At 37.2% G+C, this 23,086-nt stretch overlaps 1 protein-coding gene and 1 pseudogene across 1 annotated transcript in view; one reads left to right on the top strand and one right to left on the bottom strand.

Annotated features, from left to right (window-relative positions):
• The window catches only part of GPR158 (G protein-coupled receptor 158), a 325,208-nt gene that overhangs the window by 195,767 nt on the left and 106,355 nt on the right, over nucleotides 1-23,086 (top strand). The window lies entirely within an intron of this gene.
• Nucleotides 11,354-12,133, bottom strand: LOC105748586 (THO complex subunit 7 homolog; annotated as a pseudogene).

Raw genomic sequence — 23,086 nt, 5'->3', positions numbered from 1 at the left:
TTGATAGGGATTGCATTGAATGCTTTGGGTAATATTCACAATGTTGATTCTTCCAATCCAAGAACATGGTATATCGCTCCATCTATTTGTATCACCTTTAATTTCTTTCATCAGTGTTTTTTAATTTTCTGCATACAGGTCTTTTGTCTCCTTAGGTAGGTTTATTCCTAGGTATTTTATTCTTTTGGTTGCAGTGGTAAGTGGGAGTGTTTTCTTAATTTCACTTTCAGATTTTTCATCATTAGTGTATAGGAATGCCAGAGATTTCTGTGCATTAATTTTGTATCCTGCTACTTTACCAAATTCATTGATTAGCTCTAGTAGTTTTCTGGTAGCATCTTTAGGATTCTCTATGTATAGTATCATGTCATCTGCAAAGAGTGACAGCTTTACTTCTTCTTTTCTGATTTGGATTCCTTTTATTTCTTTGTCTTATCTGATTGCTGTGGCTAAAACTTCCAAAACTATGTTGAATAATAGTGGTGAGAGTGGGCAACCTTGTCTTGTTCCTCATCTTAGTGGAAATGCTTTCAGTTTTTGACCACTGAGAACGATGTTGGCTGTGGTTTTGTCATATATGGCCTTTATTATGTTGAGATAAGTTCCCTCTATGCCTACTTTCTGGAGGGTTTTTATCATAAATGGGTGTTGAATTTTGTCGAAAGCTTTCTCTGCATCTGTTGAGATGATCTATGGTTTTTCTTCTTCAGTTAGTTAATATGGTGTATCACGTTGATTGATTTGTGTATATTGAAGAATCCATGCATTCCTGGGATAAACCTCACCTGATCATGGTGTATGATCCTTTTATTGTGCTGTTGGATTCTGTTTGCTAGTATTTTGTTGAGGATTTTTGCATCTATGTTCATCAGTGATATTGACCTGTAGTTTTCTTTCTTTTTGACACCTTTGTCTGGTTTTGGTATCAGGGTGATGGTGGCCTTGTAGAATGAGTTTGGGAGTGTTCCTTCCTCTGCTATTTTTTGGAAGAGTTCGAGAAGGATAGGTGTTAGCTCTTCTCTAAATGTTTGATAGAATTCACCTGTGAAGCCATCTGGTGCTGGGCTTTTGTTTGTTGGAGGATTTTTACTCACAGTTTCAACTTCAGTGCTTGTGATTGGTCTGTTCATATTTTCTGTTTCTTCCTGGTTCATTCTTGGAAGGTTGTGCATTTCTAAGAATTTGTCCTTTTCTTCCAGGTTGTCCATTTAATTGGCATATAGTTGCTTGTAGTAATCTCTCATGATCCTTTGTATTTCTGCAGTGTCAGTTGTTACTTCTACTTTTTCATTTCTAATTCTATTGATTTGAGTCTTCTCCCTTTTTTTCTTGATAAGTCTGGCTAACGGTTTATCTTCTCAAAGAACCAGCTTTTAGTTTTATTGATCTTTGCTTTCGTTTCCTTCATTTCTTTTTCATTTATTTCTGATCTGATCTTTATAATTTTTTTCCTTCTGCTAACTTTGAGGGTTTTCTGTTCTTTCTCTAATTGCTTTAGGTGTAAGGTTAGGTTGTTTATTTGAGTTGTTTCTTAAGGTAGGATTGTATAGCTATAAACATCCCTCTTAGAACTGCTTTTGCTGCATCCCATAGGTTTTGGGTCATTCTGTTTTCATTGTCATTTGTTTCTAGGTATTTTTTGATTTCCTCTTTGATTTTTTCAGTGATCTCTTGGTTATTAAGTAGTATGTTGTTTAGCCTCCATGTGTTTGTTTTTCTTTCAGACTTTTTCCTGTTATTGATATCTAGTCTCATAGTGTTGTGGTCAGAAAAGATACTTGATATGATTTCAATTTTCTTAAATTTACCAAGGCTTGATTTGTTACCCAAGATATGATCTATACTGAAGAATGTTCCATGAGCAATTGAGAAGAATGTGTATTCTGTTGTTTTTGGATGGAATGTCTTATAAATATCAATTAAGTCCATCTTGTTTAATGTATCATTTAAAGCTTGTGTTTCCTTATTTTCATTTTGGATGATCTGTCCATTGGTGAAAGTGGGGTGTTAAATTCCCCGTCTATGATTGTTACTGTCGATTTCCCCTTTTATGGCTGTTAGTATTTGCCTTATGTATTGACGTGCTCCTATGTTGGGTGCATAAATATTTACCATTGTTATATATTCTTCCTGGATTGATTCTCTTGATCATTTTGTAGTGTCCTTCTTTGTCTCTTGTAATAGTCTCTGTTTTAAAGTCTATTTTGTCTGATACGAGAATTGCTACTCCAGCTTTCTTTTGATTTCCATTTGCATGGAATGTTTTTTTCTATCCCCTCACTTTCAGTGTGTATGTGTCCCTAGGTCTGAAATGGCTCTCTTGTAGACAGCATATATACAGGTCTTATGTTTGTATGCATTCAGCCAGTCTGTGTCTTTTGGTTGGAGCATTTAATCCATTTACATTTAAGGTAATTATCGATATGTATGTTCCTATTACCATTTTCTTAATTGTTTTGGGTTTATTATTGTAGGTCTTTTCCTTCTCTTGTGTTTTCTGTCTAGAGATGTTCCTTTAGCATTTGTTGTAAAGCTGGATTGGTGGTGCTGAATTCTCTTAGCTTTTGCTTGTCTGTAAAGCTTTTTATTCCTCCGTCAAATCTTAATGAGATCCTTGCTGGGTAGAGTAATCTTGGTTGTAGGTTTTTCTCTTTCATCACTTTAAATATGTCTTGCCACTCCCTTTTGGCTTGCAGAGTTTCTGCTGGAGGATCAGCTGTTAAGCTTATGGGGATTCCCTTATGTGTTACTTGTTGTTTTTCCCTTGATGCTTTTAATATTTGTTCTTTGTATTGAATTTTTGATAGTTTGATTAATATGTGTCTTGGCCTGTTTCTCCTTGTATTTATCCTGTATGGGACTCTCTGTGCTTCCTGGACTTGATTAACTATTTCCTTTCCCATATTAGGTAAGTTTTCAACTATAATCTCTTCAAATATTTTCTCAGACCCTTTCTTTTTCTCTTCTTCTTCTGGGACCCCTATAATTTGATTGTTGGTGCGTTTAATGTTGTCCCAGAGGTCTCTGAGACTGTCCTCAATCCTTTTCAGTCTTTTTTCTTTCTTCTGCTCTGCAGTAGTTATTTCCACTATCTTATCTTCCAGGTCACTTATCCGTTCTTCTGCCTCAGTTATTATGCTACTGATCCGTTCTAGAGATTTTTACATTTCATTTATTGTGTTGTTCATCATTTTTTGTTTGCTCTTTAGTTCTTCTAGGTCCTTATTAAACATTTCTTGTGTTTTCTCCATTCTATTTCCAAGATTTTGGATCATCTTTACCATCATTATTCTGAATTCTTTTTCAGGTAGACTGCCTATTTCCTCTTCATTTATCTGGTCTGGTGGGGTTTTGCCTTGCTCCTTCATCTGCTGTGTGTTTCTCTGTCTTCTCATTTTGCTTCACTTACTGTGTTTGGGGTCTCTTTTTTGTAGGCTGCAGGTTCATAGTTTCCATTGTTTTTGGTGTCTGTCCCCAGTGGCTAAGGTTGGTTCAGTGGGTTGTGTAGGCTTCCTGGTGGAGGGGACTAGTGCCTGTGTTCTGGTGAATGAGGCTGGGTATTGTCTTTCTGGTGAGGAGGTCCACATGTGGTGTGTTTTGGGGTGTCTGTGGCCTCATTATGATTTTAGGCAGCCTCTCTGCTAATGGATGGGGTTGTGTTCCTGTCTTACTAGTTGTTTGGCATAGGGTGTCCTGCACTGTCGCTTGCTGGTCGTTGAGTGAAGCTGGGTGTTGGTGTTGAGATGAATATCTCTGGGAGATTTTCACCGTTTGATATTACGTGGAGCTGGGAGGTCTCTTGTGGACCAGTGTCCTGAAGTTGGCTCTCCCACCTCAGAAGCACAGCACTGACTCCTGGCTGCAGCACCAAGAGCCTTTCATCCACATGGCTCAGAATAAAATGGAGAAATGAAAGAAAGAAAGAAGATAAAATAAAATAACGTAAAATAAAATAAAGTTATTAAAATAAAAAATAATTGTTAAAAAAAAGTTTTTAAGTAATAAAAAAAAAAGGACAGAGAGAACTCTAGGACAAATGGTAAAAGCAAAGCTATACAGACAAAATCACACACAGAAGCATACACATACACACTCACAAAAAGAGAAAAAGGGAAAAAATATATACATATATCGTTGCTCCCAAAGTCCACCTCCTCAATTTCGGATGATTCATTGTCTGTTCAGGTATTCCACAGATGGAGGGTACATCAGGTTGATTGTGGAGATTTAGTCCGCTGCTCCTGAGGCTGCTGGGAGAGATTTCCCTTTCTGTTCTTTGTTCGCACAGCTCCTGGGGTTCAGCTTTGGATTTGGACCCGCCTCTGCGTGTAGGTCACCTGAGCATGTCTGGTCTTTGCTCAGACAGGATGGGGTTAAAGGAGCAGCTGATTCTGGGGCTCTGACTCGCTCAGGCAATGGGGAGGGAGGGGTACAGATGCGGGATGAGCTTGTGGCAGCAGAGGCCACCGTGACTTTACACCAACCTGAGGCGCACTGTGCGTTCTACCGGGGAAGTTGTCCTTGGATCATGGGACCCTGGCACTGGCGGGCTGCACAGGCTCCCGGGAGGGAGTTGTGGATAGTGACCTGTGCTTGCACACAGGCTTATTGGTGGCTGCAGCAGCCACCAAGTATATTACTTAGTGTCTCATGCCTGTCTCTGGGGTCCGCGCTGATAGCCGCAGCTCGTGCCCGTCTCTGAAGCTCCTTTAAGCAGCGCTCTTAATCCCCTCTCCTCGCGCACCAGGAAACAAAGAGGGAAGAAAAAGTCTCTTGCCTCTTCGGCAGCTCCAGACCTTTTCCCGGACTACCTCCCGGCTAGCTGTGGCGCTAGTCTTCAGGCTATGTTCATGCCACCAACCCCAGTCCTCTCCCTGGCATCCGACTGAAACCCGAGCCTCAGTTCCTAGCCCCGACCCGTCCCAGCAGGTGAGCAGAGCAGCCTCTTGGGCTGGTGAGTGCCGGTTGGCCCTAATCCTCTGTGCGGGAATCTCTCCACTTTGCCCTCTGCACCCCTGTTGCTGCACTCTTCTCTGTGGCTCCGAAGCTTCCCGCTCTGCCACCCGCAGTCTCCACCCGTGAAGGGGCTTCCTAGTGTGTGGAAACCTCTCCTCCTTCACAGCTCCCTCCCACTGGTGCAGGTTCCATCCCTATTCTTTGTCTCTGTTTTTTCTTTCTTCTTTTACCCTACCCAGGTACGTGGGGAGTTTCTTGCCTTTTGGGAGGTCTGAGGTCTTCTGCCAGCATTCAGTAGGTGTTCTATAGGAGTTGTTCCACATGTATATCTATTTCTGATGTAATTTTTGGGAGGAAGGTGATCTGCACGTCTTAGTCTTCCGCCATCTTGAAGCTCCCCTGCTCTTCTTTTTTTTTTTTTTTGTGGTACATGGGCCTCTCACTGTTGTGGCCTCTCCCGTTGCAGACCATAGGCTCCCAAACGAGGCCACCATCACTCTGATACCAAAACCAGACAAAGATGTCACAAAGAAAAAAACTACAGGCAAATAACACTGATGAACATTGATGCAAAAATCCTCAACAAAATACTAGCAAACAGAATCCAACAGCACAATAGTAGGATCATACACCATGATCAAGTGGGGTTTATCCCAGGAATGGAAGGATTCTTCAGTATACGCAAATCAATCAATGTGATAAACCATATTAACAAATTGAAGGAGAAAAACCATCTGATCATCTCAATAGATGCAGAAAAAGCTTTCAACAAAATTCAACACCCATTTATGATAAAAACCCTCCAGAAAGTAGGCATAGAGGGAACTTACCTCAACATAATAAAGGCCATATATGACAAACCCACAGCCAACATAATTCTCAGTGGTGAAAAACTGAAACCATTTCCTCTAAGATCAGGAACACAGCAAGGTTGTCCACTCATGACAGTTATTTAACATAGTTTTGGAAGTTTTAGCCACAGCAATCAGATAAGACAAAGAAATAAAAGGAATCCAAATTGGAAAAGAAGTAAAGCTGTTACTGTTTGCAGATGACATGATACTATACATAGAGAATCCTAAAGATGCCAGCAGAAAACTACTAGAGCTAATCAATGAATTTGGTAAAGTAGCAAGATACACCATCAATGCGCAGAAATCTCTTGCATTCCTATACACTAATGATGAAAAAATCTGAAAGAGAAATTAAGGGAACACTCCCATTTACCATTGCAACCAAAAGAATAAAATATCTAGGAATAAACCTACCTAAGGAGACAAAAGACCTGTATGCGGAAAACTATAAGACTCTGATGAAAGAAATTAAAAATTATACAAACAAATGGAGAGATATACCATGTTCTTGGCTTGGAAGAATCAACATTGTGAAAATGACTATATTACCCAAAGCTATCTACAGATTCATTGCAATCCCTATCAAACTGCCAATGGCATTTTTCACAGAACTAGAACAAAAAATTTCACAATTTGTATAGAAACACAAAAAACCCCGAATAGCCAAAGTAATCTTGAGAAAGAAAAACGTAGCTGGAGGAATCAGGCTCCCTGACTTCAGACTATACTACAGAGCTACAGTAATCAAGATAGTATGGTACTGGCACAAAAACATAAATATAGATCAATGGAACAGGATAGAAAGCCCAGAGATAGACCCACGCTCGTATGGTCACCTTATCTTTGATAAAGCAGGCAAGAATATACAGTGGAGCAAAGACAGCCTCTTCAATAAGTGGTGCTGGGAAAACTGGACAACCACATGTAACAGAATGATATTAGAACACTCCCTAACACCATACTCAAAAATAAACTCAAAATGTATTAAAGACCTAAATGTAAGGCCAGACACTGTAATACTTTTAGATGAAAACATAGGCAGAACACTCTATGACATAAATCACAGCAAAATCCTTTTTGACCCACATCCTAGAGAAGTGGAAATAAAAACCAAAATAAACAAATGGGACGTAATGAAACTTAAAAGCTTTATTAGCACAGCAAAGGAAACCATAAACAAGATGAAAAGACAACCCTCAGAATGGGAGAAAATATTTGAAAATGAAGTAACTGACAAAGGATTAATCTCCATAATTTACAAGCAGTTCATGCAGTTCAATATCAAAAGAACAAATAACCCAATCCAAAAATGGGCAGAAGACCTAAGTAGACATTTCTCCAAAGAATATATACAGATTGCCAACAAACGCATGAAAAGATGCTCAACATCTCTAATCATTAGAGAAATGCAAATCAAAACTACAATGAGGTATCACCTCACACAGATGGTCAGAATGTCCATCTTCAAAAACTCTACAAGCAATAAATGCTGGAGAGGGTGTGGAGAAAAGGGAACCCTCTTGCACTGTTGGTGAGAATGTAAATTGATACAGCCACTATGGAGAACAGTATGGAGGTTCCTTAAAAAACTAAAAATAGAACTACCATATGACCCGGTAATTACAGTGCTGGGCATATATCCTGAGAAAACCATAATTCAAAAAGAGTCATGTACCACAGTGTTCATTGCAGCACTACTTACAATAGCCAGGACATGGAAGCAACCTAATTGTCCATCGACACTTAGGAGATCAGCTTGGTGTTTTGTGACCACCTAGATGGGTGGGATAGGGAGGGTGGGAGGAAGACACAAGAGAGAGGAGGTATGGGGATATATGTATATGTATAGCTTATTCACTTTGTTATATAGCAGAAACTAACACACCATTGTAAAGCAATTTTACTCCAATTAAGATGTTAAAAAAAAAAGAAATGGTATTGGCAGTGGTGAAAGAGAGAAAGAAGAGTCTAGGATGACTCTCAAGATTGTAATGTGATTTTCTGCGTGCTTTTTGAAGCCATTAACAAAGAGAGGGTATTTTGAAGGAATAGGTTTGGATGGACAAAGGTGAGTTTGGTTTTGGACATGCTGAGATTAAATCATCCATGAACCCTAGCTGGAGAATCCTGGAGTGGTGCTCAGAAGAGAGGTCAGAGCTAGAGATAGATTTGAGTTACCACGATGGAGTATTCACTGATGCTGTGGGAATGAAATAGGTATTCCAGAGAAAGGATGTGAAGAAGAGGGGCAGACTTACTGTGTACCACTGAGGAATAATTTAGATAAGAAAACGCTTGTTCTAAGTCTTTATCCAAAACTTGAATCACCTGAAGGATTTGTATTTTAAGATACAGGAAGGGAAAGTAATCTAATTATTTTGATGTCCATTTGCTCTGATTTATTTATTCTGCTGGTATCAGGAGAACTGATGTTGAAATGCCTTAAAATAAATTCTATCTATTTACAGCTCTCTGTGAGTCTGGAAGTCACAAAATCTTTGTAAATTTTCCAAGTCTTTGAGAACAGCCTTCATGATATGTGCTTTCAGACCACAGGCATATGGTGAGAGTTTGCTTGCCTTCCAAAAGCAGACGTTGAGAAACAGGAGAGTTTGGTTATAGTTTAGACAGTTTTTGAACTGATTTAGCAGTAATGGGTCAACTCTGTTTTAATGACTATATTTTATTTTCTTGAGAACATACACTGTGGATGTTCTCATGGATTTCCATATATATATTTCAGAATTTTTAAAATTTTATCTGGCATGTAGTCCATTCATATTCATGACTAGACATGTGAATATGGTCATTTTAATGATGTAAAGCAAAAGCACTGTATGTAATTGTCTTGTAATTGACGAGCTCAAGTTCTAGCCTATTTTTTATTTTTATTTTTTTTTTGCGGTACGCGGGCCTCTCACTGCTGTGGCCTCTCCTGTTGCGGAGCACAGGCTCCGGACGCGCAGGCTCAGCGGCCATGGCTCATGGGCCTAGATGCTCTGCGGCATGTGGGATCTCCCTGGACCGGGGCACGAACCCGTGTCCCCTGCATCAGCAGGCGGACTCTCAACCACTGTGCCACCAGGGAAGCCCTAGCCTATTTTTTAAGTGAAATAGATTTGACATACAACATTGTATAAATTTAAGGTGTATATGTTTTTTGATACATTTGTATATTGTAGTATGACTGCTATTGTAGTGATAATTAGCACCTCTATCACATCACATGAATTGTCTTTTTTTAGTGGTTAGACTCATTAAGTTCTAGTCTCTTAGCAAGTTTGATGGTTGTAATACAATGTTGTTATCGATATTCAAGCCTGTTTTCTTCTTATATTGGGTTACTATAAAAATGTGTCTGCCAAAACCACTTGTAAACAAGTAGGTAATATGAACAGATTCTCATGTGAATTGATCTGAATGTTTACCAGCAAATAGATACATTTTGTTCTTATAAGACAAATAAACAACTTTTTCGTATTCGTAGTGATATTTTAAGTTGGTAGATAAAATAGGGGAGATAATACAACAAAATCTTCTGTCAGTTTTAATAATAGCAAATGGGGTTTTTGTTGCTCTGTTTGTTTTTATGGTGCCCTTTTGGAAAAAGGCATTTTCTGAGGCCAGAAAAAAAGTGATTTTTGAGAGGCCATACAAAATGTTATTTCAAATTTAAACATAATTGAAATATATTAGCAAAAACTTACTCATATCAGAAATGAATTCAGGAACTCATTGAATGACAAAATTGTTTCTACCTAAGAAGAACAGAATCAGAACTTAGCAGTAGATTTCTAGACACTATTTTCAAAATAATTTTTTGTGTGCAATGAGAAATTAGCAGGCATATATGTTTTATATAGTTATGGTACCTTTTCCTGTAAATAGTGTATTCTTGAAGAATTGAATTTAACTTGAATTTTTAATAGATTTTATTGAATAGAATAAATAATAAAATATTATTTATTAGAATAATAATAGAATAAATAGAATAAACTAATACTAATAAAGTTTACCCAAAGACACAGAGCCAGTAAGCAAAACTCAGATCATAAAGATCATAAAGACTTCAGAGCTTACCTATTTAAAAAATTTTTATTTTATATTGGAATATAGTTGATTTACAATGTTGTGTTAGTTTCAGATGTACATATATCTATTCTTTCAGATATACATACATCTATTCTTTTTCAGATTCTTTTCCAATATAGGTTATTACAGAGTATTGAGTATAGTTCCCTGTGCTATTCAGTAGGTCCTTGTGGATTATCTATTTTATTATATATAGTAGCATGTATGTGAATCCCAACCTCCTAGTTTATCCTCCCCCGTCTTTCCCCTGTGGTAACCATAAGTTTGTTTTCTATGTTGTGAGTCTATTTCTGTTTTGTAAATAAGTTCATTTGTATCATTTTTTAGATTCCACATGGCATTTGTCTTTCTCTGTCTGACTTACTTCACTTAGTGTGATAATCTCTAGGTCCATCCATGTTGCTGCAAATGGCATAATTCCATTCTTTTTATGGCTGAGTAATATTCCATTGCATATATGTACCACTTCTCCTTAACAGCTTACATATTTAATTACCACCCTATGTTTGATATTCCTGTTTCTTGGAGTGTGGGTAGAGAACTCTGAGCTTCCTGTCAATTTCTTGCTCCCTTTCTTGTGGGGCTCTCTTCCATCTTTGCAAAGTGATCCGATAGAAGTAAATGAATGGGAAGTATGGAAATGTCATTGGCTTAAATGTAAATTAATAGAATATACAAATTGAAGGTACAAATGGTAGAAGTACCAGAAAGTTATATACTATTGCTTTCTTTGTGAGTTTACCCTTTGTGTGATTAGGTCTTGCAAATTGGTGGCACCAATTTCATGAGATTTGAGGAGTAATAAAAGGTCTGTTGATTTTTATCTTTATCCACCTTAGTGTGAGTTTCAAATCCTTTGTTATTTATTTATTTTTATGAAGGTACAATTTACATAGAGTGAAACGCATGAATATTAATTGTACAGTGCAGTGTGTTTGACAAATGCATACACCCATGTAATCTATGCCTTTTTCAAGATGTAGAAGTTTCCATTCTCCCCAGAGAGTTGTCTCTTGCCCTTTCCCAGTCAATCCCCACACCTCCCTCTCAGAGTTCTATCACTGTAGATTAGTTTTGTCTGTTCTAGAACTCCATATAAATGGAATCATGCAGTGTGTTCTCTTTTGTATCTGGCTTCTTTAATATATACTGTATAATCTTTGAGATTCATATTGACTGTGTGAATCACCACTTTTCCCCTTCTATTTCTGAGTGGTATTTCATTGTAAGAATATTATTATAATTTGTTTATTCATTTTCCTGTTGGATGGATATTTGTGGTGTTCTCCTTTTTGATTATTATAAATCAAGTTGCTGTGAACATTCTTTTTTGTTTTTCGACTTGAAAGCATTTTATTAAACATTTTTGGATGTCGCTTCCTACTTTTAAGTATAAGAAAGGCATTTCAATATAAACAAATATACAATGAAGTCATCTTCCTTTATGTGAAGAAATATGAATGAACTTTGCATTAATATTTAAAGGCAAAGTAGTTCATTGCCCAAACTTTAAATATCTCAAGAGCACAACAAATTCTGAACACACTAAGATCATGTTGCTACTTCAGTATTCTTGGGAATGGTGAGTGATTAGTTGGTCTGTGGTTTAGGATTGGTTTCCATTCTTGTTTCTTGAGCTTCTTCTACCTCTGAAAGCTTTTTATCGTTTTCCAGTGTTTGTTGAAGTTCATGGACGGTGCTGAGAAGAACGTGAAACTGTTTCCTTCTCAATTCCAGCTTATCTTCAATACTTCATTTAATGTGTGACAGACGCTCTAATTCCTTTCCTGGAGCCTGTAGTTCCTTTAGTGGCTCATGCGTGTCTGGATTTTGCCAGTGCATCATGTTCTTGGCTATCTTTTTGCATTCGTTTTGCTTGAAGAATTGGCTTTTTGCACTCAGCGATTTTTTCCTGTGCTCTCGCAATGCTACCTCCTATTTCTTTGTAAATTTTTTTCATAATTTTCCATTTCTCTGAGACTCATATCATATACCAGCAAACTTTTGCCCATTGAAACTTCACATTGGGACAGTGCGCTCAGCATACGTTGGTACTGGCTGTATCCCTCTTCCTGGGATCCAGAGTTGTGCCACTTAATGAAACTTTTCGCTAGCAGATTAATTTTCCCATCATCTCCAGTGCCATCTCCATCAATGAGGAGACGCTTCCGTATGACTTCGTTATCAGTCACGGCTCCCACGTGCGCGGTGGCGGTGGCCACTGTGAACATTCTTATACAAGTTTTTTTTTGCAATCAAATGTTTTTCTTTCACCTACGATTAGAATTGCTTGGTCATAGGGCAGATGTGTTTTTAACTTTCATAAGATGCTGCCAAACCATTTTCCAAAGTGGTTGTTACTGTATTTTATATTCCCATTTTATATTCCCATTAGCAATGTATGGAAATTCCCCTTGCTCTAAATCCGCTCCACATTTGGTATTGTCAGTCTCTTTAATTTTAACAATTTTAGAAGGTATCTTTTTATAATTTTAATCTTTTCAACCTTTCTGTGAGATTAGAGTTTTAAACTGTTCTGTATTGTAAAAGCAATATATTTTACAGAGTTTGGAAAAGACTGAAAATTTTAAGTAATAATGTAAAAATTACCTATAAGTCCGCAATTTAGTTTTCTAAACATTTAGTAGAAAATTATTTTCATATATATAAATTATAATCTTATACTCTTTTGTCATTAAATATGCCCCCAAACCTTGAATTTTATGACATAATATTATTATACTATAGAGTATATTATAATTCATTTTACCATTTGTCAAGTTTTTGGGATGTGGATTGCCCCTAATTTTGTCCCGATATAAATAATACTGTATGTGAAACAGTCTTTTTTTTTCTTTTTTTACATTTTTTAAAACATCTTTATTGGAGTATACTTGCTTTACAATATTATGTTAGTTTCTGCTGTATAACAAAGTGAATCAGCTATATATATACATATAACCCCATATCCCCTCCCTCTTGCATCTCCCTCCCTCCCACCCTCCCTGTCCCACCCCTCTAGGTGGTCACAAAGCACCGAGCTGATCTCCCTGTGCTATGCGGCTGCTTCCCACTAGCTATCTGTTTTACATTTGGTAGTGTATATATGTCCATGCCACTCTCTCACTTCGTCCCAGATTACCCTTCCCCCTCCCCGTGTCCTCAAGGCCATTCTCTACGTCTGCGTCTTTATTCCTGTCCTGCCCCTAGGTTCATCGGAACCTTTTTTTTTTTTTTAGAGTCCATATATATGTGTTAGCATATGGTATTTGTTTTTCTCTTCCTGACTTACTTCACTCTGTATGATAGACTCTAGTTCCATCCACCTCACTACAAATAACTCAATTTCATTTCTTTTTATGGCTAATATTCCATTGTATATATGTGCCATATCTTTATCCATTCATCTGTCAGTAGACACTTAGGTTGCTTCCATGTCCTGGCTATTGTAAATAGAGCTGCAATGAAAATTGTGGTACATGACTCTTTGAATTATGGTTTTCTCAGGGTATATGCCCAGTAGTGGGATTGCTGGATCATATGGTAGTTCTAGTTTTAGTTTTTTAAGGAGCCTCCATACTGTTCTCCATAATGGCTGTACCAACTTACATTCCCACCAACAGTGCAAGAGGGTTCCCTTTTCTCCGCACCCTCTCCAGCATTTATTGTTTGTAGATTTTTTAAAGATGGCCATTCTGACCGGTGTGAGGTGATACCTCATTGTAGTTTTGATTTGCATTTCTCTAATGATTAGTGACGTTGGGCATCCTTTCATGTGTTTGTTGGCAATCTGTATATATTCTTTGGAGAAATGTCTATTTAGGTCTTCTGCCCATTTTTGGATTTGAAACATTCTTATAACTAAATCTTGTGTGTGATTCAGATTACTTCCTTGGGGCAACTTCCTGCCAGATCACAGTGTTGTCTCATTGTCTCATTTCCAGTCTTTATAGCTCATTGTATTTGGCAGAAATTCTGGAATCATGTAAAATCCCACGGTTGCCATCAGGCGTCCTTATCATTTGCCTACTTAAGAAGAATTCCTTCCTCACCACTATAGATGTTCTTTCTGTTAGGAAGTGATGCTCATGAATGTTGCTTTCCACATTAATTTCAGTTGTGATAAGTGTTCCACTCATGGAGGCACTCTGTGTGATGAGCATAGAACATGGAAACTTACCCAGTTTGGGTAGTTCTATGAAACTCCTGTGTCTACTGCCTGGTGTGTTACAGTGAAGACACTTAAAAAAACCCTATATTGTGTGAAAAGTCAGTGAAAGTAAGACCTGAGGAATGAGTTGATGTGAGCCAAGTTGATGTGAGTTGATGTGAAGTATCTAAAATTTTGATAGATACTTCAAAACTGCTTAATCAAAGCCTTCATCATTTTATATTTCTATCAGCATGAAAGTGTCCATTTTCTAGCATTCTAACCAGTAATTGATATTATCAATGTTTTTAACTTTTTGAATCTAATGGATTAAAAATGATATATTTTAAATTTACATTTCCCAGTTACTTGTGAGAGTGAGTACTTTTTTCTCATTTTTATTTCAATTTGTATTTCTGCTTTGAATTTCCTGTTCACAGCAGGGCTGTGATTTTCCATTTCATGTGTGTCTTTATATTTCAGTGGAGGTTAGTAAAGGTTGCTTCAGGAGCTGCTATCCAATGCTATTTTAAATGACAGCTTTAAAAGTTGGATTTTGAAAGTGATAGGGGCAAGGTTGAGTGATACCATTATATAATGTCAGTTCTGTCGATTTCCCTGGGCAAGTTTTTTATCCTCTTTAAACCTCAGCCTCCTCATTTATAAAGTGGGGATAATAATAGTACCTACTATTTGTCATGAGGGTTAAATGTTTTTGTGAGGATTAATTAATATAAAGTGCCTAGGATAATGGCTGGCACAAAAATTCGACTGTCATCATTTGTTATGTAATGTTGTCACTGTTGTTACTTATTACCACTTTTATTATCAACATTTTGTTAAAGTCAGAGGTGTCTTTGGGAAAAATGGCACTGAATGAGCAAATTAGCAATACTAGGTACAATTTCAGGTCTCTGTTTTACCCAGTACAGTGGTTGTGGATTTACTCCCTTTCCCCAGAGTTGGCTTTTTCATTCCCAGAATTTATGCATTTCTACTTCCTTCATGGTCTTAAAGATGTGGTCAAAAAAGAAACAAAGAGAAAACCATAGTAAGTGGAGTATATTCCTGGGGGCGGAAGGAAGCCGCTCTTCTGGACCTTGAAATCACACCTGCACAGCATGTCGTGAAACCTGTCACATGATGAAAGCTGGATTTCAGAGGCACCTTCCTTATTACACAAACTTCTGCTACAAAGACAGAAAGAATAAAGGGAAGCAAACCGACTCGCTTAGCTTGTCCTCAACAAAGGCTTAGGGGATTTTCTGAGGCACAGATGTGCGTAGTTATGGTTAGATAGACTGACTCAATGGAATTTAAATGCGCAACTGGGAAGAAAAGACTTTTTTGAAATATGAATTTCTTCTTTAAAAAATCTTCAACATAAGATGAGGATGATGGGGTCCCTCTTATTCCTAAAAGGAGCCTCTGCATTCCAGTTTCTGATTGAATGTAGATACCTTGGTTTGCTTCCATATAGGAACAGTCTCTGAGGAAACTGTCATAGACAGTGAGGTTTGGGGGCACCAGGAGGCCCACTGTGCTGATAGCCTTGCTTTTAACTTTCAGAGTTCAAGGTCTTTGCCTTTAGGTTTTAAGTGTTGGCCGTCTACTTTGTCTTCCAAGTCCTACCTGGAGGAGCAACCATTAAACTACTATGAATCACTAACACCCTAATTGGCATTTATTGTATCCCTTTTATTTAAAGAAGGTGGGTAAAATTAAGGCATGGAAGAAATTAGAAGTTGGGGATTAGGAGAAATAAGGGAATTCCTTTGAAATCTATGCCTAACTTGAAGAGGGCAGGCCTGGCTGAGATGACAGAATTGATTGAAGTCATGGAGATGAAGACAAGAGTGAATACAGAGGCAGGTGTCTGTGCCCCCCCCCAACCCCGTCCAAGAATTGATCGTACGTTGACAGTTTCTTCTATGTCCCTCCTCTCTCCTTCTCCCTCCTACCTCCTCTTATTAAGATTTTGACTGTTTAACTTATCCTCTAAGTTGAAGAGGAGCCCATGGATTAAAAGTGAAGGATTTTCTCTCCACTTGAATGTGCATCAGCACGCATTACCTTCTCACTCATTTACTCAGGGAAACAGTTGGTCAACAAAATTTGGAGGGGGTTCTGGAAAATACCAAAAGTAAAACTAGGAATATTTCATAAAATCCACTTTTATTTCTAGCCTATAGATGTAGATTTTAGATAGTTTGACTACAAAATAGGCAATTGATCACCATTAACCAGGATGGGAAACATGAAGAGAAAAGCAGATTGCAAAATGGAAAAATTTAGTTTTTGAAATCTTGAGTTTGAGGTGCCTATGGTCATTCAGGTAGAACTGTTTTATAGCCAACTGAAAATATGGCTCTGGAGCTCCAGAAGGAGGCTTAGGCTGAAGATACAGATTTGGAGTCATTACTTTAAAAAGCTTCAAATATTATTTATAGAAAACTACTTTAGTAATAGTTCATCTTTCAATGAGGTTAAACACAATTGCTTTTTAAAAAATCTATTACATTGTAAAACTTTTTTCTAAATTTTGGTTTTATAACATTGTTTTAACTTTTCAGTGATTCTATACTGTCAAATTTTGGCTTGTACTTAATTATTTCTCTTGTATCTTTTTGATTTGATAGTCTAATTCAAATGCATTTGTATAATATATTTTAGAGCAAAGAATAACTAAGTAGGATCCAACAAAGAGAAGAGAGAAGACTAATTAAAATAACCCTCAGTTAGTGTGACCTTTTTGTATTCTATATTAAAGAGCATCTATTTCTAATTAAAACATGAATTTATTATTTGAAAATCTTTCCTGAACCATGTTCATAATATAAAATATAAAACTTTTAAATATCAAGATAATTAATTGCAAATGTTATGACTTGCTAATAAACATTAAGACTAACTGAAGTAGCAGAATTTAGTGAAACAAATGGTTAGAATTGACAGTCACAATGTAAACAGGATGTTAATTAATATGACTCCCATTTTTTCCACTTTGTCTTTTGCTAAACAAGTTTAAGAGTGATACACTCCGTGTGAACTGAATTTCATATTACCCATTTAACAGATCTTCTTAATGCACCAAAGTTTGACAAAAATCAGAATCCAATTTACTCCATCTAATCTAGAAATATTTATACTATTTTAGAGATAGAATTTCGAATTCCTGTTTCCATCATCTTTGCATCTAAGTAGGAGTCATTCTCCCACAACCCTTTATAGTCTACCTTTGTTTTTGCCTGTCAGATATAATACTGCTATTTTAAATTTCTGAACCGCTTACTCTTCTTGCAAGTAGGGGGCATCTCCTACACCTCATTAAATCATCTATTTGTTTATCCACCAAAATGCTCATCATATTTCTTTGTACATTTGTAAATGTCTTATCCGAATGGAACTTTTTGTTAGACTATCTCCAAATATCACAGTATGAAATATCTCTTCATTTTACACTCTGTCTAGTCATTCCATGCACTTCCAAACATGCTATAGAAGACAGACAGTGTTAAAGACAAGCTTAACAGTTCTAAGCAGTTCTGTTTCTGTTCTCACATTTTTTCCCCCACTTAAGAAGCCTGAGGAGAGTTGATGTTGTCCAGCTAACATCTAATGGGCCCTATTGCCTATGTGTGAGCAGTAGTATTTTAAAGTAGTCACCTTACAGATCACAGTGTTCAACATACCAAATGAAAAAAAAATTCTGAGATTAGAAAGTTCAAATGATGAAGAAAGATTGCTTAGATTTGTTGCTACTTAGCAATCAGGTGAAACTGAGCAAAAAATGTCATCTCTTGAACTTCTCTGGGTATAAAATATACTTAAGTTTAAAAAAATGATTGGTGTCAGACTAGATGATATTTGAGTTTACCTCAGTGTAACTAAGATTGATTTTTGAAAAAGTAAGCAAAGTGTTTTGTCTCATTTATATCAAATTTTAAAGTACTTAATACTTTATGTTTTAATTATTATCATTCCATTCCATTTTCATGAGGGGGAATTTGTTTTTTCAGTGATCTACTTTTTATTTGAAAATATATCCATTACTCTCAATAGCTTTTTTTTTTTTTTTTTTTTTGGTGGTACGCGGGCCTCTCACTGTTGTGGCCTCTCCCGTTGCGGAGCGCAGGCTCCAGATGCGCAGGCTCAGCGGCCATGGCTCACGGGCCCAGCCGCTCCACGGCACGTGGGATCTTCCCAGACCGGGGCACGAACCCACGTCCCCTGCATCGGCAGGCGGGCTGTCAACCACTGCGCCACCAGGGAAGCCCTCTCAATAGGTTTTAATCAATAATAGAATAAGCAAATGACATATTCTGTTTCAATAATTTCATGCCACTTTACTTAAGTAATCCTTCTCAAGGCAAGATTCTTTTTGTAATATCTTAGTCTGTACCATTCACTTCGGTGTGCTTTTTTGACACTTAAGAGAATTCATCTCCATGAATAGAGTATGAATTACTCTATTTATTAGTATTGAAAAAAAAGGGAATAGGAGGTTGCAAATAGATTATAGAGAAGTAGCAGCTATTTTTGTAAAGAAGCTGTGGGAAAAATGAGGACAAATCAGGACATAATCGTCTGCATTTTGGGAATGCATTCCAGTGGCGTCTTGCTGGGGAGGCTGAGTGTGGGAATGACAAAGTCTAATAGGAAGTGCTTTGGCATTTAAGTTGCTTTGGTCATAAGCACAGACAGGTGACCCTGGCTGAGTAAAGGTGATCCAAAATGTTCCTTCTCATGCATTCCAGTTACTCTGCATCTCTGCAACAGCAGTGAGAGTCAACCACTTTGAGTTATAAAATCAGGCACTGAACTCCTAAACGATGAGACACTTCTAGGTGTCCACATCATCTGAAACAAAGCAAAGGGGGAACAAGGCAAGCATCTCACGAAATCCTGCAAAGCAACCAGGAGACGTTTCTGCCCAGCAATGCATGGTGAACCATAACTAACAATGAATGACTGGTTGTTTTTTATTTCACATATATAAAATATCATTGACTTTTTTCTTAGTGTGCTGTACTGGTTTAAAGAATATGAAACTATGTATACGTTACTCTGAATTTTATTTTTGGATAAACTTATTTTTCTAAAAGGTCTTAAACAACACCATTGCAAATTACCATGTCATACAAAAATGAGCTTTCTTATGAAGTCTTAGAAATTTAAAAGAATTCCTAATTAAGGCCATGTGACAATTTGTTTCAGTGTTTTACATAAAACTGTCAGGAATTTTAAATCGACTAGCAACCTTTTTTTATTATTAATCAATTATTTTATTTATTTTTGGCTGAGTTGGGTCTTTGTTGTGGCGCGCGGGCTTTCTCTAGTTACGGCTTGCGGAGGCTGCTCTTTGTTGCAGTGCGCGGGCTTCTCATTGCGGTGGCTTCTCTTGTTGCAGAGTACGGGCTTTAGGCGCGCGGGCTTCAGTAGTTGTGGTGCACGGGCTTTGTTGCTCCGCGGCATGTGGGATTTTCCCGGACCAGGGCTTGAACCCGTGTCCCCTGCATTGGCAGGCGGATTCTTAACCACTGCGCCACCAGGGAAGCCCTAAATTTACTAGCAACTTTAAAAACTAATATCTGAACCGAATTCCTTAGTTGTAGTTTATTTTTAAATACTCTAATAATGCTACATATTTTTTTATCGTAGTATTACATTCATTTCTGTTCCTTTGGGTAAGAAGGTGACTGAGGGACAGATTGGATGTACAGAGGAAATCGCCCTGACTTGGGACCAGCAGTGGTGGATGGTGGGACCTTGTTCTGTTACTCGTTGGCTGAGTGAGCTTAGATATGTTGACACCACCTCATCTTTCTGCCCATGAAAGATTGTCCATGTCCATTGACTGAGAGCCTGCTCTGTGCCGGGCAGCATGATTACTAATCTTTACAGCAGCACTTCATGGTGGGCATTATTACACCCATTTTATAAATGAAGAAAGTGAAGCTCAGAAGGTCAGGCAACTTGCCCAGGGTCACACTGCTAGTGAGCCGCCAATGCTGAGATTCTGAACTGTCTGCATATAAAGCCCATGTGTTCATTCCACAAATTTATAATTCTCTGAGTTATTTATACTTCACTTTGGGAATCTCTATCCTGACCATATTCTACTTTTTTATACCTTTTTTACTGCTGAGAATTCTTCTGAAAACCTGTTATTGATTTTTAACTAACCACATTTTGAGCAATTGTTCCTTGACACATTTTTCTAAATCTGATTGGTTTTTCAGTGTGTCATCACAGATCATCTCTAGACAAACTGATTTCGTGTAGTCTGTCAAACTGGATGAGTCTATTCTCATCCCTTTATATAATTGTAAATAAAATTATTGAAAATAGTATCCTCTTACCTCTCAATGTCAGGATTCTTTTCAGGACATCTTGCCTCCAATATATTGTTGTGTAATTATTTCATCAGGTGGTTGTCGGGTTTCATTTGTAATCTCTCTGTCCATGGTTTTCTCTACAGAAATAGAAGAATTAAAAGAAAAAGTGCAGCTCATGAGAATGTTCTGCCAGAACAGCAGATTCTTTTCGTAAATGCTGTAGAGTTACAGAGTCCTGGTTTGTCATCCAAACCTATGCTAGTTCACTCTTTTCAGAATCTGATTCTCTTGCTTTCGTATATTTTCATCGTACATGCTGAGATCCAGCTGTATAAAAATGTCTTCAGGCTCAGGGGTTCCTTTTGTAATAGAAAGAAACTTTAATTGCTGCAAGGCTGGAGATATCAGCTGTGTTCAAAAATAGCTACACTGTTTTAGCAAAATATACATTAATTTCCCCAGTGGTGAAAAATGTTTAAAAAATATAAATGAAGTAGTTAGTCCCTATAGGATCAAGGAAATAATGACAAACTATTTTAATTATGTTTAGAAGTTCAGACTTTAGCGTTCTTATCATCTTATTACTTCCAGTAAGTTAGCTTCCTTTAGGTGCTTACATCCTGGGCAAATCCTAGGCAAATTCTGTGGCAAGCTGTGCTTCATCTTATGCCTCTGTACTTTACATCTGGAGATTATGGAATTTAGATGCTGACTTTGACATAATTTTATAAAATCGGTGTAGTAAGATTAGCCCTTCTCTTTTGTCTACAGGTTTGATATCTGGCTGCTGTAATTACCTCATAAGTCAGTTCTGAAAGTTTAAGAACCGGGGAAAGCAGGATGGAGTGGAGTGCGGTAGAATCTGCTCTCCTCTTGAGTAGAATCTGCTCTCCTCTTTTGTAAACTCTGGAATGATATTTATTAGGCTGTATGAGTTTAAGCCAGAGAATTAGGGTCAGTAGCTCCCCCAGGTTTATATTCACCTATAAGTGTCATATATACATTGATCATTTTATGCATGTTGTCAGTACTGAATAAAATTTATTAAGTAGATATTAGTTAGGAAGGGCTTTGTTTAGAATTCTTTGCATATTGTGATACCTAATGGTGGAATTTTCTAATAGTTGAGTTGACACATCTTAGATGATTTTTCTTTAATTTTATTTATTTAATTATTAAAATGTATGTTACACAGCAGTATATGACTACATCTCCAAAGAAAGTAAAGTATTTCCAGATAAGTTAATCTATCCTCAAATCTACTTCTCCAGGAAATAAAATACATTGTTATCAGTTTGGTATATATCCTCCAGACCTGGATTTGATATTTTTATATATATATATATATATATATATATATATATATATATATATATATATATATATATATATATATATACACACACACACACACACATACATACAGACACACACACACACAGAAAACATATGGTGTTGCTTTGTGTGTATGTGTTTTATATAAATAGTACCATACTTTGTATTGTTGATCATTTTTCAAGAAAGTTTTTCAAGGGTTTGCCAGTTTGCAGTTCTGGTTAAAACGAGTTCCATACCACCATTTCTATCTCAGGCAAAACTGTGAAGGAGATGAAATTTTTTTCTTGGTGTCTATTATTTTGTGCATTATCTCTTTCGTCCATTTTTATTTTTCAATCCCTCCTCTCTCCTTTCTCATCCTATCACTTAGACCTTAAGGAAAGAATTCCTATCCTTCACTTTGAACGTAAGTCAGTGTATTACTTACAACACGTATATTAATTGTTAGCACCAAGTACAAAATAGAACGCTTTGTTCCAGTTAAAAGAACTTCCAGTACCAATAAGACAATGTGGAAATGTTTTAGAGAGCATGAGATTTCTTCTTTGTCCCTGAAGTCCCACCTATTAGGTACCTGCTCATTCTGTGAGGCCATGAGCCAACTCAGCCCAAGCATATTTTGAAAGAAAATGCACAAATTTTGAACAGGGCTTACATTTGGTTATGGAACCATTTGTCGGAGTTCCAGTTTATAATTTGAAATCATGGGGCTCCTCTACTCAACCAGGAGGAAGGCAGTGAGGTATTAAGAGTTCAGCATGTCCAAATGAAAAGGAGACAGATTATTTGCTCTGAGAATATGTAACAGCATGTACCACTGCAACTGTTTTTATGTGGTAGTGATGGTTGTAACATAGCTAAGAGCCCAGTGGCCCAAAACAAAGAACTTCTGTGTTCCCTACCACCAGGCTTTTGCTCCTCTGGGGTCATTTTGGACCCCAAACTTTAAAAAAATGTTCACAGCTACTTACATATACCTCTGTGGTTTTCAAATTCGTGATCCTGCTGCTGTTTTCTACCTTAAGGAATGCATACCTACTTATTACATATCAGGCAAGATGCCAGCCATTTTTATATACTTTATATTTTATCAAAGATGTCAGGTTTAATAAGGCAAAGATGAGGATACCCATTTTACAGGTGAGGCCATTGAAGTTCAAGGTCACCTAACTAAAGTGGTTGTTTCATAATTCAAACTGAGATGACGTTAACTGCAAAGTCTGTCTTTTCCATTAAGCCTTGCAGCTTCTTTTTATATCCCTTGTTTTCAAACAATATTGCATAGACTTTTTTTTATAAGCAGTCTTGCATTATATTTTGGACTCACTCTAAATTAGTGTCATTTTGGAGAAAGTTTA

Source organism: Orcinus orca, chromosome 2 (assembly GCF_937001465.1).
Source record: "Orcinus orca chromosome 2, mOrcOrc1.1, whole genome shotgun sequence".
Taxonomy (NCBI): Eukaryota; Metazoa; Chordata; class Mammalia; order Artiodactyla; family Delphinidae; genus Orcinus; species Orcinus orca.
The sequence above is the reverse complement of the archived record's forward strand: the minus strand, read 5'-3'. Positions and strand labels throughout refer to the sequence as shown.